Here is an 18,609-nt window from a genome sequence, read left to right as displayed (position 1 = left end):
GCATGCTCCGCGCCCGCCCGCCGCTCCCTCGCTCGTTTCTCGCTCGCTCTCCCTCCCGTCTAGCTCGCTCGCTGCTTTTTTAATAATATTATTCTAAGCGGGCATGAGGCGCGGCGGCCCGCGCCCTGATTGGTCTGGTTATCTGACCCGGGGCCTGCCCGCGCCAGACAATAGTCGGAGTCAAATTATTCGCCATGGAGACGCTGTCAGTCACTGGTAACCCGAGCCCCGGCGGGTCGGGCGGCTCCCCCCGACCGGCTCCGCTGACAGATCGCCCGGCTCCGCGCAAAGCGGAGGGCGGCCCGAGACGGGATCGGGAGGCGCTCCAAGAACCTGGGAGGCGGAGAGGACCGGGCAGAGGCCGGCGGCGGTGGTGATTGACGGGGCGGACGCCCAAAGAGCTAGGGAGGGGACCGACGCGGGGGGGGGGGGGGGGGGGGGGGGGGGACGGGCTGCGAGGAAAAGGGGAGGGACCGGGCGGGGAGGGAAGAGGGGAGAGCAGAAGGCGGGGGACTGTTTAAGAGGGTGCCGGGAGGAAGGGGAGGAAGGGGGTGGAGGGTACCTCGAGGGGGAAGAAATTTTGAGCAGCTTTCACGAGGCCCTACCGGCTACCCTACCCCCACTCCGGGTCTTCAGCGTCCTCCCGGGGCCGCAGTGTTGGGGATAGATTCTGCCCAGGATCGGGCCAGTAGGATGGGAGAGTTTGGACGTGCTTGGGCGCCTCTCAAAGATTTGGCTTTTCCTGCGGACAGCGCCCCGCCCCCATCCTAGGAACTCCGGACCTGGGCGGTCTTCGAGGGAAAGGGGGAGGGAGTAGGAGACAGAAGTGGAGAAGATTTGGCAGTGGCCGCAGGCGGACGCCTGAGAATCAACTTCTTGGAGGATCCCGCCTTCCCACTCTCTCTCCTAACCCGGCCGGCTGCCCCGAGGTCGGTACCGCCCCAGCTCGGCGCTCTCTGCTCTTCGCCAGGCGGGGACTCACACTTAACCCCACGGGTCCCACGGCCCCACGGGAAGCGCCAGGCACTATCATGGGGCCTCTACGGAAATTGACCCCTATCTGCAGCTCGGGCAGTCGGCCCACGGGGAGGCGAGGGCAAGGAGTCTAGGCCGAGGGTGGCGCTAACCCCGTGGGTGGTCGGGGAAGACGGAGTGGGAGTAAGACCCACCCCTTCTCCGGCCTCTGAGCTCAGACTCGGCTCCGGGCACTTCCAGCCTGGGAACAAGATCACTGAGCTCCGGAATAAGGGTGATAAAAGGGGGATCCTGTTTTTTTGTGTGTGTGCGTCTTTGCAAGGGCGCGTGTGGGAACACGTGGTGCTGGTTCTCTGGGAGGAGGGCAGGGGGAGTAGATGGAGGATCTGGGGGTAGAAGGGGGGCGGTGTTACTGCTGTTCCTACGGTTTTGAAAAAGCCCGGGGCTTAGCTTCTTCCCGGACTGGTCCTTTCCACTTCCGTTTCCCTTCTTTGCTCTGAGCTGTTGGAGGCTGGAGTCAACCCTGCTCCCAGTTCCAGGACCCAAGCCAGTACCGAGCCTGGGCTCTGCCCTCAGCTTGGAACTGTGGAACTGGTGTCTAGGCCACATCGCTTTTCCTTCCCACCCTTTTACATTTTCTCTGCAGTTTGTGTTAGGAGCACCGGATGGGAGACGGTAGAACCCTGGGTTCAAGTTTTTTGCTTTGCTTGGTGTCTATGAGAAAAGCTTGTGTTTATTTCTGTAAGTGTTCATTTCCTTAGCAAGATTTCCAAAAGTTTCCTCCTGCTCTAGTATTCTAGAAATCTTCCGGGGGAGTTGCAGACATGAAAAAGTGGAACCCTGGGGGGACTCGCCCTAAGTCCTGTTTTTGGAGGCCTCTCCCGCCTCCTCCTGTGTGTGTTGAGACCGGGGCTGTCAAAGTAGGTTCCAAGCCAGTGCCAGGGACAGTTCCCTGCAGAAATCCAGGTGGCATCTTCAGAAGCCGTGTCTGTTGTCTGGGAGGGGGCCTGCTGCATCCAGGCCACCCTATGCAGAGTCCTGCGTGCTGCCACACAAGGTTCATGCAAGAGTCGGTCTTAGAGGACTCTGGGAGACATGGGGGAAATATTTACCCCTGGCCTCACTAACGTTCAGAGTCTACCTTGCTGACCCCCAAGAATGGGCAACCTACTCTTTCTAAGACCTCATCTTCAGCCACAAGGTTAATGACAGCAGGCTGGTCCCAGCTCTCGCCATGGCCATCCTACCTCTTGGCAAGGACAGGCTGGGGCTGTGGGGGAGCACCATGGTCTGGGGCCAGTGAGTGGGACTGGACAGTAAGTTCCTGGTGTAAGGCTTCGGACCAGCTTATGGTCTGCTCTACCTCACCTTCTCCCACTCTTAGATGGGGCTTGCGTGATCTTTCACATCCCCGCTGATTCTGAGCTGGGGGCGGGTCTGAGAATCCTAACTTTGAAAAAGCGGGTAACCTTAGCATCCTCAGCCGCAGCTTCCACTATGAATGTCCCCCTCCCTGGACTCTTGGTGCTTCAAGACTGAACTTTCTCCAGGACTGGGTCCTGCCGTGTTCAGCTAAGGCAGATTTTCTGGAACTTCAGACTCACTGTTCTTTCCAGCTTTGCCCTCTTTGGGGCCCCTGGCTGCCAAACCCAAGAGTCACCCCTGCCAAGAGAACAGATGCTGACCTGGATAATATCATGGGTGCCATGTGAAAAGCCATCACAGAGCAAGCACAGAAAACCTGGAACACCATCACCCAATGTATGGGTGTGTGTCCATGCCACCAACTCTCCCCTTCCTCCCATGTTTGCAGAAACCCAGTTCTCACAGGTCTGAGCTACAACCTCTTGCCGGCAGGGACAGCCGAGGGCCTGCCCTAAAAGGGTTCCAAGCTTAGCTGGGCTCTCTTCACAATCTGAAGCCCCTTCTTGTCCAGCCCCCTCCCTGGAAGGCTTTGCCACAGGACAGAGCACGGGGGAGCTGACTGGGGGAGGATTTGCCAGCCTGACCTTAAGGCAATCCTAGCCCCCGGTGCCAGTGCTCAAAGCAGCTGCTGGAGAAGCCTTGGGTCTAACCTATCCCAATCTACCCACTCCCATATTCTTTCTTTCCCTGAGGCAGGCTGGGGAGGCCTGCATTTGCCATCTCTTCAAGCACAAATAGGAGAAGCTCCATGGCTGGGAAGGAGAAAACTTTAGCAGACATGTGGAAATTTGGGACTCACTGAAATGTCTCCTTTGACCTCCAAAGTGTGCTGGCAGTCCCCTGGGATGGGACTTTCTGGAAGGCAGCAGCACAGGTGGATGGGTGTGCTCCAATGAGCTCACTCTGACAGAATGCCTTTGCCCCTGACTCTTGGTCAGGGACAGTCTGGGGCCTTTATGTCTGGAGTTGGGCTGGAAGCTCCCCAGCACAAAGCCCTCGGGCCCCCACAGATGACCCAGCCCAGGGCCAGTACATTACCCACTAGCAGAACTTTTGGGAAAGGGAGAAAGCAGCCGCACCAGCCCCCAAAGGGCTTCTCTCACTTTGGGTTGAGGCCAGTTTGGAAAGAAGAGGGTGATCTAAGGAGCAGCTGCTTGTAGGCTATTTCCACCAGCAGAGGAGGGGACGGTGCGGGGGGGGGGGGCTCTATGCCAAACCAGAAGACCAGAAGCTTTTTTTTTTTTTTTAAATCTTTATTTATTTATTTTTTCCCAGGCTTTAAAGGCTGCAGGAATCCCCTGGGCAGAGTTTGGCCCTGGCCCTGCCGCCTCAGGCCCTCCCCGCAGCTCGCACCGCGTTGGGTTCTGGGGCGTCGCCGCCTCGGGGTGGCTGGGGGACTGTAGCGGGCGTCCGCAATCCCAGAGCCCGCTGTTCCCGCAGCAAAGTCGCTGAGAGACCCGGCCTCCGGCTCGGGCCTCGGAGGCCAGTTTCGTTGAAAGCGGGCTAGCGGAGCAGGGCTGGTGTGCGCTGAGACTCCGGGCGCCTCCCCGCCGCCGCAGCCGCCGGGCCCTTCGCCCCCTCAGGCTGCGTGGCTGCCTCGCGGACCCGAGGGGGTATTGGCAAAACCCAGCACCCCATGGCGGTCTGTGTTGCCCAGCGTTTGGGGGCAGTCAAGGCGCAGGCATTCCGCTCACGTGAATCTCCATTTCACAAAGTGGCCCCCACGGCGCCCCCAGCCCCGGGCAAGGTTTCGGGCACTGGGCTCCCGGCCGCAGCCCTCCCGTAACGACGCGACTCCGGGCGTCGCCGGCGCCGCACATGCCTGCACGGTCACAGGCCCCCAAAGGCCGGAGTAGCACCGTCCTTCTCTGGGGCTTTTGCTCAGGACCCACGGGGCAGTCTAGAGGGCCCTCCGGAGACAACGGGTTGGAGGTCGCACAGGCTCACAGGGGCTCTTGTTCAAACGAAAAGAGCGAGAACTAGGGCTCGGGGCCGGTTTGGAGGTCGGTAAACCGGTGACTCGGCCCGAAGAGGTGCCGGGACCGAGCGGGGACCAAGCGGGACCCGAGGCGGGTACCCACGCCAGGGGCGCTGCCCGCGGTCCGACGACGCCCGGCCTGGCTCGCGCGGCCTTCTGTCCCCGCCCGCGGTCACGGCTCAGTGCTGGGGTCCCTTCCTGCTCGCGCCACGCTCCCTCCCGGGCTGGCAGGGGACGCCGGGCCCCTTTGCCTGGGGAGAGGTTGGGGCGCGGGCACTGCGGGCCGGGCATCCGGGGGAGGCGGCCAGACTCTCGGCTTTGGGTTCAGGAAGCCGCCTGAATCCGCCGCCCGGTTTTTCTTTTTGGTATTTTTCTTTTCGTAGGAGCCTCAGAGGTCCTTTTCGTCCCTAAACGTGCCTTCGGCAGGGTCTGCCCGCGAGCGCCCCCAAGCGGCAGGTCTCAGAGTCCAGGTCGTTGGGTGAGTCGCAGTTCCCCCCAGGCCTCTAGCGGACCAGCCAGAGGGCGCCGGGAAGGCCCGCTGGTTCCTCCCTACCCACTTCCCCCAGCACTAACCGGACGTTTGCGCTGCCAGAGAGGCCACTAGAAGTGGGGCGCGCTCCCTCGGAGGCGCACTAGGTTGCCATGGTCTGATCACACCATCCTTGGGGCACAGACACCAGCGTTTCACCCTCTTATCCCGTCGCCCCCTCCCGGAGAATCTGGATCTGCCTTGCACACCGTGGGCGCCGGGGGAATGTTTGAATGGACGGCAGAATGACCAGTGGGATTTGACTGACAGCAGCAACTGCGAAGTACCAGGCCAATAGGAAAATGGCCCCTTTCCTCCCCCTCTCTCCCGTTCTTCCCTCCTAGCTCTCCTTTTCTTCGTAGGGGAAGTCTCAGCGTTGTGTCGGCTTCCTCCAACCAGAAGCACTGGGTGTTGGAGTCCCCTTAAGGGCTGCATAGAAGCTGCAGACTGAACGCGCTGCTCTTAGAAATTCTGAGTGTATCTGACTGCCTATGGCGTTACCAGGTTCCCTTGGGTTGCAGGAAAGAAAGTTTTCAACGCAGAGTTAGTCTAATTTTTCTGGGGCTGCTGTCTTTAGTTGCATTTCCTTAGTTACTTTACAAAAATCCTCTGTAGGCAACGTGTAGATCAGGTTTCCTATAAGAAGTTACTTTTTTTTTTTTTTTTTCCTTCTTCTTCTTTCCATTACCTGTGAGAAATTCTATCCGGGAGTAGGGATTCCTGGCTTGGCACTACTCTCTCCTGCAGTATCTATTTTTATTAGCATTAATTACAATGCATCAGTCCCGCTCATCAGTGATAGCCCCTCCCCCTGGCTGGTGCCTGCTCTTGGCTCTCCTGATTTGGGTAGCACCTGAGCAAGAGGGCACTCTCACCCAGCCATTGAAAGCAGTCACACAGGGTTTTCCATCAAGTTCTGCATTTCTTGAAAGGGAACCTGAAAAAAGTCAGATTGTTCTTAACTTGGAAATCCAATACTTTATTTTGTTGTCTCTGTGAATTAAGGCTAAAATCCAGGGGCTGTTTCTTATAGAAGCATGTGTGCTAATTAATTTATGCACAGTGCTGTGCAAATGCTCTACTAAAGTAGGTAGAAACAAGATACAGCCCTGCTGGGGAGGGCACATAGCTTAGGACACAACCTGTGCACGAGGCTGCTGCAGAGGGACCAGGTCAATGTCAGCCTCAAATAGATGTCCTCTGGTAGCACTGCGGCATTCGGGTTTGTGATGACAGGTGTGGTGGGCCCTTTGGCAGTTGCCGCGCTGTTAGTAAATGCTTACATTTGGGGAAAGTAGGGTGAGTAGGGCAGTGGGCACGGCCTTTGTCATCAGACAGGCCTGAGCCCTTGATCCAGACCCACCACCTCAGTAAATTACTCAGTCTTGGAGCCTATTTTGCTCATTTGTAAAATGAGAATAATGACCCGGTGCTTGGCACACAATAAGCATTCAACAAATTCTTGTTGAATTGAATACAGTTGCATTTGGGATTAGGGATAAAGGTAATGCAACCTCTGGTTCCCAATAACCCTATAAAATGGGTATTATCAGCATTTACAGAGGAGGAGACAGGCTCAGAGGTTAAGCAACTCGACCAATGCAGCCATGCAGTTGGTAAAAAAAAGCCTCTGAAGTTTCAGTCCTTGATGCCAAAACCCATACTATAAACCATAAGCCTTACTGCCCTTAGTGCCTCTGTAATAGCAAGATAATAGGATAATAATAATAGGAAGAATTTGCTGAATGGCTATTATATGCCGGGCACCGTGATATCTCACATAATCTCATGATTCTTCCATGCACGAGGCCCACCTACAGCTCCATTTTACAGGTGGTGACCCTGAGGCTCTGAGAGGTTAAGTACAAGTCCAGCAGCTATGGAAAACCTGAGTTCTTTCCTCCCGCCGTTTGGCTTTGACCCACTTCACTGAGGCAGCTTTACCAGTAAGCTCTCCCCACCTACCCCCAGTCCTTTCCACTCCAAGTTCCGCTCCCTGGGCACTTCCAGCTCCCAGTGGTTGAGAGTTCATTGCAGGTGTCAGGAAGATGGCTCTAGGTTCTAGGAAAAGCCATCTCTGCCCTCCTGAGGTTTCAACCACCGGGCCCTGGGGCTCGTGACCTTCGGTCTATGTGAGCCCCTGCCGGGCAGGAGCCCACTGCGACCAGGGCAGGCCGTACAGCAGCCGTGGTCCCAAGCTGGTAAAGTCTGGATGGATTCATGGCCCCATTATGCCTGGGGTGAACTTAGGGGGACTCAGAGAATTAAAATATCTTAGTCAAGGTACTTTGAGGTGCAAATCACAGAAATCCACTCGGACTAATAGAATAAACAAAAGAATAAACTTAAGGATTCAGGGGTAGCACATGGATTCAAGGGCAGGGAACCCCATTGTCCTTAACAGGGATGGAACCAGAAACTGGGCAGTAGTTAGAAATCAAGGCTTTTCCTCCCTCCCGATGGCAGAGTCATCTCTCCTCCGCTCCCATCTGAGCATGCTTGTTTTCTCTCTGAAGAGAAGCTTTCCCTGTTGCTACTCCTTTTAATACTTCCCTGGTTTTTCATTGAGTCCCTCGTTCAGCCACTCGGGAGGCACTCTGAAATCTCTGCCCCCCCCCCCCAACCCGTTCAGAATTCAGGGGATAGAGGGAGGGAGAGGGAAAGGACAGGAGGAGAGGAAGAGGAAGACAGGGGTAGGGAGGGGGGGTGGAGAATCTTAGGCTCATCTTTGGTCAGGTGATTCCCACTCCAGTCGGTGATGTTGCGTGGGGGAGGGCGGGGAGGGACTGTATGGCCCAGTGCCTGATCTGCAGAGACTGTGCGTCCAGACATGGAAGAATGAGGTGACGGGTGGGCTACTATTCTAGTCTTCTATGGAATGTGGAGGTTTGGTGCCCGGCACATAAAAGGCACTAAACAAATATTGTTTCCTTTCTCCCCACTCCCCAGTGTGATGCCTTTTCTAACCCTTCTATCAAGAATCAGCCAGAGCCACCAATTTAGAGCACAGATATGATTGTGCCACTCCGTGTTTACATTCCTCTAATGGCACCTGTTAACCTCAGGATGAAATTTAGACGCTTTAGCATGGTTTCTGAGGTCCTTTGTCATCGGACTTTGCGCATATATCCAGATGCCCATCGCTTCCTCAAGGCTTCAGCCATCCTGAGTGATCTCCATGGGCTCTTCCACTCCGGTCATACATATCTATCACCACCTACTTATTCCTTTATGGGAGAACCTACATCCCTGCCTCGTTGGCCCTGGACTTGGCCACATGACAGTGTCGACTAATAAATGCGAGTGGATGAACAGAAGCTTTTAGAGACATTGTACGTTGCCACCAGGACTCTTTCTTCTTTTGCTCTCATACCCCCAGACAGGTGTCACACCAGCTTGTGTTACAGGATGAAAGAGAAGATGGAGCGGAGCCCCAGCTCAAAGCACAGTCACAGCTGGCCTGCAGCCTGCATTTAACATGAGCGAGAAATAATGTGCGTGGCTGTAAACCTCTGAGATTTGGGGGTTGTTTGTCACTGCAGCAAAGCTGAGGGGTATCTTTCCCTCCTGCGGATCTTTGTATGTGCTGTTGCCTCTCCCTGGAAACCTCTCCCTCATTCCCAAACCCCTTATTTTTCAGGACTCAGATGAGATGTTACTTTCTCTGGAAAACTTTCCTGACACTCTTCCTCCCCCAGGTTGGGGCTGCGGCCCTGTTCCAGTCCCCACGTCACCTTCCTATACTCATTCCCACCATTACACCTTCTCATGGTACCATAACCCCTTGATTTCTTTTTTTTTTTTTTTTTAATTTTTATTTGGATTCAAGTTAGTTAACATACAGTGTAGTATTGGCTTTAGGAGTAGAATCCAGTGATTCCTCACTTACATATAACACCCAGTGCTCATCCCAACAAGTGCCTTCCTTAATGCCCATCCCCCGTTTAGCTCATGCCCCCACGCACCCACCACCCCTCCAGCAACCCTCAGTTTGTCCCCTATATTGAAGAGTTTCTTATGGTTTGCCTCCCTCTCTGTTTTTATCTTATTTTATTTTTCCTTCCCTTCCCCTATGTTCATCTGTTTTGTTTCTTAAATTCCACATGAGAGAAATTATATGGTATTTGTCTTTCTCTGACTGACTTATTTCACTTAGCCTAATACACTCTAGTTTCATCCACGTGGTCACAAATGGCAAGATTTTATTCTTTTTCGTCACCGGGTGGTATTCCATTGTATATACATAACGCATCTTCTTAATCCGTTCATCAGTCAATGGATATTTGGGATCTTTTCGTACTTTGGCTATTGTTGATAGTGCTGCTATAAACATTGGGGTGTCTACGTCCCTTCGAAACAGCATACCTGTATCCCTTGGATAAATACCTAGTAGTGCAATTGTGGGTCGTAGGGTAGTTCTACTTTTAATTTTTTGAGGAACCTCCATACTGTTTTCCAGAGTGGCTCACCAGTTTGCATTCCCACCAGCATTGCAAAAGGGATCCTCTCTCTCTGCATCCTCTCCAAAATCTGTTGTTGCCTGAGTTGTTAATGTTAGCCATTCTGACAGGTGTGAGGTGGTATCTCATTGTGGTTTTGATTTGTATCTCCCTGATGATGAGGGATGTTGGGCATTTTTTCATGTGTCGGTTGGCCATCTGGATGTCTTCTTTGGAAAAGTGGCTATTCATGTCTTTTGCCCATTTCTTCACTGGATTATTTGTTTTTGAGGTGTTGAGTCTGAGAAGTTTTTTATAGATTTTGGATACTAGCCATGTAAAAGATAGGTCGTTTGTAAATATCTTCTCCCATCCCATTAGTTGCCTTTTAGTTTTGCTGATTGTTTCCTTCACTGTACAGAAGCTTTTTATCTTGATGAGGTCCCAATAGTTCATTTTTGCTTTTGTGTCCCTTGCCTCTGGAGACATGTCTAGTAAGAAGTTGCTGTGGCTGAGGTCAAAGAGGTTGCTGCCTGTGTTTTCCTCTAGGATTTTGATGGTTTCCTGTCTCACATTTAGGTCTTCCATCCATTTTGATTTTGTGTGTGTGTGTGTGTGTGTGTGTGTGTATGGTGTAAGAAAGTAGTCCAGATTCATTCTTCTGCATGTCTCTGTCCAGTTTTCTCAATACCATTTGCTGAAGAGGCTGTCTTTTTTTCCGTTGGATGTTTTTTCCAGCTTTGTCAAAGATTAGTTGGCCATACATTTGTGGGTCCATTTGTGGGTTCTCTATACTGTTGCATTGATCTATGTGTCTGTTTTTGTGCCAGTACCATGCTGCCTGATGATTACAGCTTTCTAATACAGTTTGAAGTCCAGAATTGTGAAACCTCGAGCTTTGGTTTTCTTTTTCAGTATTACCCTGGCTAGTTGGAGTCTTTTCTGGTTCCATACAAATTTTAGAATTGTTTGTTCTAGCTCTGTGAAGAATGCTGGTGCTATTTTGGTAGGGATTGCACTGAATCTGTAGATTACTTTGGGTAGTGTCGACATTTTAACAATATTTGTTCTTCCAATCCATAAGCATGGAATATTCTTCCATTTCTTTGTGTCTTCTTCAATTTCTTTCATTAGCAATCTATAGTTTTCAACATAGAGATCTTTTACCTTTTTGGTTAGGTTTATTCCTGGGTATCTCATGGTTTTTGGTGCAATTGTAAATGGTATCGATTCCTTGATTTCTTTTTCTGTGCTTCATTATTGGTGTATTGAAATGCAACAGATTTCTGCATGTTGATTTTATATCTTGCGACTCTGCTGAATTCATATTTCAGTTCTAGCAATTTTTTGGTGGAGTTTTTTTTTTTTTTTGGTTTTCCACGTAGAGTATCGTGTCATCGGCGAACAGTGAAAGTTTGACTTTTTCCTTGCCAATTTGTATGGATTTTATTTCTTTTTGTTGTCTGATTGCTGAGACTAGGACTCCTAGTACTATGTTGAACAACAGAGGTGACAGTGGATATCTCTGTAGTGTTCCTGACCTTAGGAGAAAAACTGTTTTTCCTCATTGAGGATGATATTAGCTGTGGGTCTTTCATATATGGCCTTTGTGATGTTGAAGTATGTTCCTTCTATCCCTGCTTTCTTGATAACCCCTTTATATCTTACCTATCAGTCTGTGAGCTCCTTGAAAGCAGGGACTGGGTCCTCTGGTTCGGTTAGCAGATGGTAAGTTCTCAAAAAAATACTTGTTGAAAAGGGATGATGGCAGTAGTATGAGTAATTTACCTTTGTGTGGCAGATTTGATTTTCTAAAGAATGCGACAGCAATATCTCAATCCCATGTACCCTTCTTTTACTGTGTCTTGATAATCTTCTTGTTGAGGGGTGTGTGTGTGTGTGTGTGTGTGCGTGTGTGTGTGTGTGCGTGTGTGTGTTTGTGTGTGTATGAAGAGGGTGATGGTCTATGTTTATTCCCCTTAAATCTGTAATAGGCTTGTAATAATGGCAGAAATGACGTCATATGACTTCTGAGGCCAGGTCGGGAAAGGCAATACAGCTTTTGCCCTATTATCTTGGGACACTAGCTCTTGGAACAAGCCACCAAGCTGTAAGGAAGCCCTGTTGAGAGGCCCCCGTGGAAAAGAGCTGAGTCCTCCCCCACTGCCCTGCCCCAGACCTGGCTAAGCTCCAAGCAGCAACCAGCACTCATTTGCCAACATGCCAGTGCGCCATCTTGAAAGTGGATCTTCCAACTCTAGTCAAATTGTCCCGGATGATACACAAGGAGCAGAGATGAGCCATCCCTGCCAAGCCCTGTCCCAGTTGCAGATTCATGAGTAAAATAAATGATTGCTGTTGTTTTAAGCCACTAAGTTTTGGAGTGACTGCTACACAGCAATTGATAATTGATCATTTGGCTTTCCTCTTAGCAATCCAATTTTCTCTTGGATCTGAATACCTGTCCTAAACCCCAGCCTCCCTGCCTTGGCCCTTAATATCTGCGTTCTCACCTTAAGGGGGGCAGGCAGACACTGTGCCCACATCCACAGCCACTGGCTGGAGTAACTCTGATAGATCTTAGCCTCTGGGACTCTGAGCTGCCCTCTATCTGGCTTTGGATAGTACTTTCCCCAATTCCTGCCACCCCCTAGACTAGAGCTCCTCGGCTCACATACTCGTGGGGAATCCACCCTAAGTGCCCCAGTCCCCACTGTACCTCAGACATTGCCTACATGCTGTCCACCTTGGGCCACAACCCAGCTGGGACAATTCCCCACCCTTAAGGGAGCTGCATTCCTTTCCCTGGTCCATGCCATGGTGGCTCAAGGCTTCCTTGGGACTGCCTAAATTAGGACAATATTTCATTCTTCTTCTGCAAATGGGTTCATATGAACAGCTGCCTCATGAGGTTATTGTGAAGGCTAAATGTAACTCTATCCATGAACCATTTGGTAAACTCTCAGTGTTGTTACAAGGTTGTTCAGCCAGAATTAATGCTGCCTAAGAGGAGCTTGCAAAATGGACGTAAGGGCTATAGTTGCAAACGAATCTTTCTGAGTCATCCTCTCCTCCACTTCTGCCACACCCCTCCCTTTTTAATATCTAGCCTATCATGTACAGCATCCCAAAGACCCTTCACCCTGTCCCAGCAGGTGGCTGGAAATAAATGCTGGATCCCCCACGGGAGCCGGCATGATCTGGGTTTTTGAAAGTGCTCTTTTGAGCTTCTGACCACATAGGACTCACTATTTTAGAGTCCATAAGCTGAATTTGCTCCACATTTAATCCATGTTGGCCAAAGTCAATATCCAGACCCTGGGAGTATTTGAAAACCCAGACATCATGGGGTGTTGCCCATCGCACACATACCCCGCGCCCCACACACAGACATATGTACACATCCAGGGAAGAAATCACATACTATTGAGTATATATTCCCACCCATACCGGGCACATTGATCCAGCATTGACCCCGGAAGTTCAGGTTCTTCTCTGAGTGGGTCTGCGATGAGCTATGAACACAATCGTCTCCACCTATGGCTGTGAGACTCAAGCCTCCTCTTCCCTCATACTTCTGGCATTTGATAAATACTTACAGAGGCCTATGAGGACACTTGATTCTCAGCAGATTGCACTACCAGCAAACACATTCCTCCTCAAAGGACGTGCACTCACTACATAGGGCATACAATAAAAATATATCGTTTTCAGCAATAAGTTAGCACTGAAGAGTGAACAAAAATAGTCTAACATGGATGCAAAGTGTGATACGGGTGGGTAAGGGTTCCTTGTCTTAAGCTGAGACTGTCGCAAAGAGGAGGAGGGCTGGAGCCAGAGCCGGGATGAGGGCAGACCCGGGGAAAAGGCACCATGAAGAGACTAGCACAGATGAAGAACAGATTCAGACCGTGAAATCCATGAGCATATCATAAAATGAGATTTCCTCATGGGGAAGTCTTAAATTAAGCCCACAAGATTATTGAGTGATCCATTTTGGAGTCTTAGAAAGACTTTAATTTAAGGTCTTGTTCCAAGGGTATGTGGAGACACACACACGCACACACACACACACACACACACACTGAAACAAACAGGAATGTATACACACACACACATATAAATAAATGTATATATAGGCAAATACCTGTCCCCACACATACACATGAGGATACACACAAAGACCTGTGTACTTATATTCATAGGGAATGATGAATACACACATTTGTACTCACATGAGAAAATTACTCCTGAAGTCATGGGGGCCATTTCACCCTCAATGGGTTGGTGAATATACCTCTGGGTCATCCCAAGCCTGTTCTCCCCACGAGTTTAGTCATAACTTTGGGGGTTTGGGGGAAGGAGACTCATCTGGTAAGGGGTAGAAGCTAAAACTAAGAAAATGTAAATACATTCAATTACTGAGCTTTTCTCCTTCTGAATAACAGGTGTGCTCCTCATTGGGAAAATTTGGATGCTCAACGTGTTACAGATTTTGTGGCTATTTGGGATGTGGCTGGGGATAGGGCTGTTCTTAAGGAATCTGTAGTTTCTACTAGATTTTTTTTCCAGCTCGTATTTAATCTGAGACATTGACAATACTGACGATGCCCACCAGCAATTCAACTCAATTCGATCTCATCCCATTCTGGTCAATGAAACAAATACACTTATTTTCCCAAAGTATCAGTCTAAGGTGTATTTAAGGCACTTCTACCCTATGTCTGACTCTGTGCCAGGCTCTGTTGGGGGAAGAAGAGAGGAGGACACCATTCTGTCATCTAGGAGTTAATGGGCTAGTTGGGCAACAGAACCAAGCTGTGTGAAGCTATAGAAAACAAAACAAAACGGGGCACATAGGTTGAGAGGGAGGAAATATTGTGTGTCTGGGGGGCAAGGAAGCCTCCTTTGAAAAGGTGGTCTTGATGTGGGGTTTGTACAACAGGGAGAATTAGGATAGAGGGCAAGACATCAGCGAGACAGAATGAAGTCTGGCTGAGCCTTCCTTACCTGCCTTAGCTGTGCTTGGGAAGGCCTCCGAGGCTTTGTGTTCAGCATCTCTCCCTCCAGCTCCCCCAGGTGAGACAGTGAGATTTCTGGGAAAAGCCAAAATATGTAGGAATATTCAGAATCCACCAATGCCCATTGATTCCGGCCCCCTCTGGTGACAGCCACGGGTGGCAAATACAGTCTTATTGCAGACAAGGGACTGGTATTTGCAGAGTAGTCTGAAAACCCTGCTAATCTGAAGAGCAGTGATTCCTACCTACAGGGCTCTGAGATCCCATTGGAAATGGTGAGGAAAGTCCTCTTCCCAATAAAATGCTCATCTGTATGGCATTCTACTGCAGAAACTCACAAACGCCAGCCCCCAGCCCTGCACCCCCCACCCCTGGGTCTGTGGTGTGGGCAGCTGGAAGGCAGCTGGGGCACGGCCAAACGCTGGAGGCCTGGTGCTTCCCTGGAGTTTCTAGCACCCTTCTGGGGTCACGGACTGAGCCTTTCTCGCGGTTCTTGAGTTCAAACCCCATGTAGGGTCTGTGCTGACGGTGCAGAGTCCGCTTGGAATTCTCTCTCTCTCCCTCTGCCCCTCTCCCACTCTCTCTCTCAAAATAAGCAAATACACTTTAAATAATTAACCAGTTGAGTAATTTCTCCCTTCCAACCCTTGCCCATCCTTGAACATGGAAATGGCCCAGAATCCCACAGGTGCCTTGCTCCAGCAGGAGCTCAAAAACAGGTTTTTGTTCATTTGTAAATAACAGCTGTCCTTCATTGCATGTTTACTACTGAGCAAAGGGCTTTAGAATCAGGATCTCACTGATTTCCCCGACAACTCCCCAGTGTGGAGACTATTATTAGGCCCGTCTTATAGACGGTAAAGTGGGTACTCCGTGGTGCACAGAGGTTGAATGACTAAAGTGGCAGAGGAAGGAGTTGAATTGAGGTCTGCTGGCAAAGTTTGAGCCTGTAACCACTATCCTGTCTTGCTCCTCTGAGCAATATGACTGTTCAGTTAATGTTGAGTACATCGGGCACGATTTGGCAGGGGCAAAGCGGGGCAGGGGGTCCTGAAGACTGCCCAGGTGCCAGGCGGGCTAATAGGCGCTTGTGCGACCGAGCGCTGCTCCCAAGCCGGGACCCTCCGCCCCCTCCGGACCAGCCCTGGGGGGCAACCTGAGCTGGGATGTGAGGACAAGCCCGTGCAACAACACCTCACCGGTGTTTTATTTCAGCCATGGCGGGGGCAGGAGTGAAACCGCCTCACTGAAATAATTGGCTCATTCTCAAACGGAGATTCATTTCCGACTGCCCCTTCCCGCGTCTCCCAGGCTGGCTGGTGTCAGAGGGAGGATATTTTCATAAGGATGATCTGTTCTTGAACGTTTCCTGCCACTGCACAGGTCTCCCGTTAGCAGGCGCAGGGTCTGTTATCTAACACCTCCCTCTGCTTCCAAATATATATTCATGAAAATAAAGCCCCTCTATGAAAAGCCCCGAACTTTCAAGAGTGAGCTGGACAGGGATGAGGGCATAGTGTGTTATCCATGCCTCGCCCACGGTGTGAGCCGAGAAGTATTTGATTCAATTCAGCACATGCTTTCTTCAGTGTCTCCAAGTGAGCTCGGTCCTAAGTCTGGGATAGGAGGACGTCAGGCTTTTGCCTATGAGGCCACCTTTAAGTTGTCAGTCACTCAGTGACAGTGCTGCCTAAGGAGTCCAGTGGACAGCAGTCAAATTATCCGTGAACTTGGATGGGAAAAAAATTTCATCCTTATCGTCACCAACCCCTACCTGGAATCTAGTTGCTTTTTTAAGCATGTAGGCTTTGGGGTGCCTGGGTGGCTCAGTCGGCTAAGAGTCAGACTTCGGCTCGGGTCACAATCTCCGTGTTGGTGGGTTCGAGCCCCACATCGGGGGCTATGGGCTGACAGCTCAGAGCCTGGAGCCTGCTTCGGATTCTGTCTTCCTCTCTCTCTGCACCTCCCCCCTCACACTGTGTCCCTCTGTCTCTTGAAAATAAATGAAATGTTAAAAAAAAAAAAAGAATGTAGGCTTTAACCATAGCAATGTTGGGCAGTATCTATGGCATTCCCCACCAGCAGAAAACACAGGAATTTTCGTATCACGTTAAAGTCGAGGCGGACACGTTGAAATGCTTATGCTCACCACTACTTGGAAATTACAGTACCAATCAGACCTGCTGCTAGATCTTACAACTTAACATGTTAATCAAGAAGTGCATGTGTTACTATATCCGTTTAAAAAATTATTTTTATAACTTGGGGCACCTGGGTGGCTCAGTCGGTGAAGCCTCGGACTCTTGATCTTGGCTCAGGTCGTGATCTCACGGTTCGTGAGATCGAGCCCCGTGTTCGGTATTGTACTGACAGCACACAGCCTGCTTGGGATTCTCTCTCCCTGTCTCTCTGCCCCTCCCCCGCTTGTGCTCGGGTGTGAGCGTGCTCGTTCTCTCTCTTTCTCTCAAAATAAATAAACTTAAAAAATTATTCTTGTAACTTTATTTCAACATAATTTGTTTTCTTTGCAATCATATTTTATGCATTAGAAAAAAAATTTTTTTAATTTTTTTTAACGTTTATTTATTTTTGAGACAGAGAGAGATAGAGCATGAACGGGGGAGGGGCAGAGAGAGAGGGAGACACAGAATCGGAAGCAGGCTCCAGACTCCGAGCCATCAGCCCAGAGCCCGACGTGGGGCTCGAACTCACGGACCGTAAGATCGTGACCTGAGCTGAAGTCGGACGCTTAACCGACTGAGCCACCCAGGCGCCCCTGCATTAGAAAATATTATTCTGAGAAGGGGTGCCTAGGCAGATTCACCAGATGCCAAAGGCAACGAAAACTGGTTAAGGACCCCCATGAAATCGCTGTGTATTTAGGGGTTCTTCCTCCAGTGCAGAGTTGCAGCTGTTTTGAATAAGAGTTAACTCTTCATCTTTCACCTGGTCAGAGGAACCCCCAGCCAGGCATCAGGGGGAAAGAGGAACAACCTGGGGAGCCCTAGGAGGTTTTGGTATGTTTAGATCTCAACTTTTCCATCTATGAAATGGGATGACTGAGCCCATCAATAGGAGGTGCTGTTTCCCCATTCCTGACAGGTTAGGAGTCTGGCAGAACAGTACATGCCTCAGGTGCCGGGATCTGACACGGCTGGGGGCTGGGCCTGGCATGGTGGCTTCGCAAAGTCAGCTGGACCCTCTGTGCTTCCTGCGTGCCAGGATGAAAACAGCTTTTTTTCATTTGAGATCCAAGATGCTGAGTCACTGGCCAGCTCAGAAGAGTAGTTCTTGTTGTAAAACAGCCCAAGAGGCCCCTCCCCTAACCCTGCCCAGCATGGTAGGCCTCAACCCAACTCTGATTTCGAGGACAAGCCTCCAGGAAAGCACCGCAGGGGTGGAGGCAAGGGGGCTGCGTGAAACAGGTTCTAGGAGGAAAGCCCAGGTTTCAGACTTTCCTAGGGACTTGCCCTGGGCTCTCCTTCCATTTACATTGTCCAGAGCGGGTGTTATTCCTAAGGTCTCTTATTGATCATCTCTTGTGTGGCCAGCCACATGCTCCACTCTGTGGGGACTCTGAGGGGGAAGACAGCTGCTGCCCTTGGTGACCTGACAATTTAGCCGGGGGCTGGGGAAGACAAGGCCAGCTCACCAGATGTAGCACACCTCCCAGAAGAGCTCAGGCGCGTGGCACAGGTAGGGCAGGAGGAGAGGCCTGGAGTGAGCAGAGGTGCTAAATAGAGGGGAAGGGATTTGGCCAAGAAGCAGAGGGCAGGGGGGAGGCCATTCTGGGAAGCGGTGTCTGCTCCAGGCCAGGAGCAGGTGGGGTTTTCATCAGTGGTGGTGAGGGGGCTCTGTGATGACATCAGCCAGGACGGAGGTGAAAGGCAAGTATTGGAGCGCTGGCTATGGGAAATAGGGTATTGATTATAGAGGACTGGGCGACCCTTGAAGTTGTTTTGAGCCAGAGAGGTGTTTCTGGTTGGGCTGCACGCTTGCAGGGAGGGGCTGGACTCCAGGCCCCAACTTACCCCTACATTATTGGTCTCCTAGCTTTCTAAATGTGGCAGCCATGCATCCATCTATCCATTCATCCATCCATCCATCCATCCATCTGCTTGTTCCCTTATCCTCTCTGCCTACCTCCTCACCTCCTCCAGTGTAAGCTCCCTCACTAGGCTTGAGGCTGTGCTCTCTGCTGTTTTTCTGGTTTCTAGCATAGTTCTGGGTACATAGTGGGCC

General features: G+C 50.9%; 1 protein-coding gene and 1 long non-coding RNA gene across 4 annotated transcripts in view; both read left to right on the top strand.

Annotated features, from left to right (window-relative positions):
- SIX3 (SIX homeobox 3) overlaps positions 1-18,609 on the top strand; it is a 101,173-nt gene that overhangs the window by 72,092 nt on the left and 10,472 nt on the right. The window lies entirely within an intron of this gene.
- Positions 492-8,968, top strand: LOC121016348 (uncharacterized). The gene is made up of 3 exons (XR_005784236.1): positions 492-929; positions 4,762-4,856; positions 7,857-8,968. It is a non-coding gene; the product is annotated as an uncharacterized LOC121016348 (long non-coding RNA).

The sequence above is a fragment of the Herpailurus yagouaroundi genome, unplaced genomic scaffold (genome assembly GCF_014898765.1).
Source record: "Herpailurus yagouaroundi ecotype Mexico unplaced genomic scaffold, PumYag 210, whole genome shotgun sequence".
NCBI classification, from domain to species: domain Eukaryota; kingdom Metazoa; phylum Chordata; class Mammalia; order Carnivora; family Felidae; genus Herpailurus; species Herpailurus yagouaroundi.
The sequence above is the reverse complement of the archived record's forward strand: the minus strand, read 5'-3'. Positions and strand labels throughout refer to the sequence as shown.